This window comes from Eurypyga helias, unplaced genomic scaffold (genome assembly GCF_000690775.1).
Source record: "Eurypyga helias isolate BGI_N326 unplaced genomic scaffold, ASM69077v1 scaffold23227, whole genome shotgun sequence".
NCBI classification, from domain to species: domain Eukaryota; kingdom Metazoa; phylum Chordata; class Aves; order Eurypygiformes; family Eurypygidae; genus Eurypyga; species Eurypyga helias.
In genome coordinates, this window is record NW_010262638.1 from 6261 (window position 1) to 6610 (window position 350).

At 61.1% G+C, this 350-nt stretch overlaps 1 protein-coding gene across 4 annotated transcripts in view; it reads left to right on the forward strand.

Annotated features, from left to right (window-relative positions):
- Positions 1-350, forward strand: part of CHTOP (chromatin target of PRMT1) — a 6234-nt gene that overhangs the window by 5421 nt on the left and 463 nt on the right. The window lies entirely within an intron of this gene.

The following is a 350-nucleotide window of genomic DNA, read 5'->3' on the forward strand; positions in this document are numbered from 1 at the left end:
TGCAAAATAAGCTTAAAGTCCAGGCCTGACACCAAATTGAGCCCTGGGTAAATGAGCTCTTTTCACAGACCAGTGGGAGCAGCAGGCGGAAACGCGGGAGGGCGGTTGGCGTTTCGGACAGATGTTTGGTTGGAACCCGGGCCAGACGCGCTCTCATGCCGCACTGGGATTGGCCCAAGGTCTGGAGCTGGAGCTGACGGCTCGGTGAAGCTGCCCATCCCTCGGCCTGACCGGCGCGTACTGATGGCTGCGGGCTCTTGGGCCTCCCGCTTCCGGAGGCTGAAAGCCTCTCCAAGTACTCTGTGAGGAAGATCCCCTGGTGACGGCGTTGCCCAGAGTTTCGGCCCGTC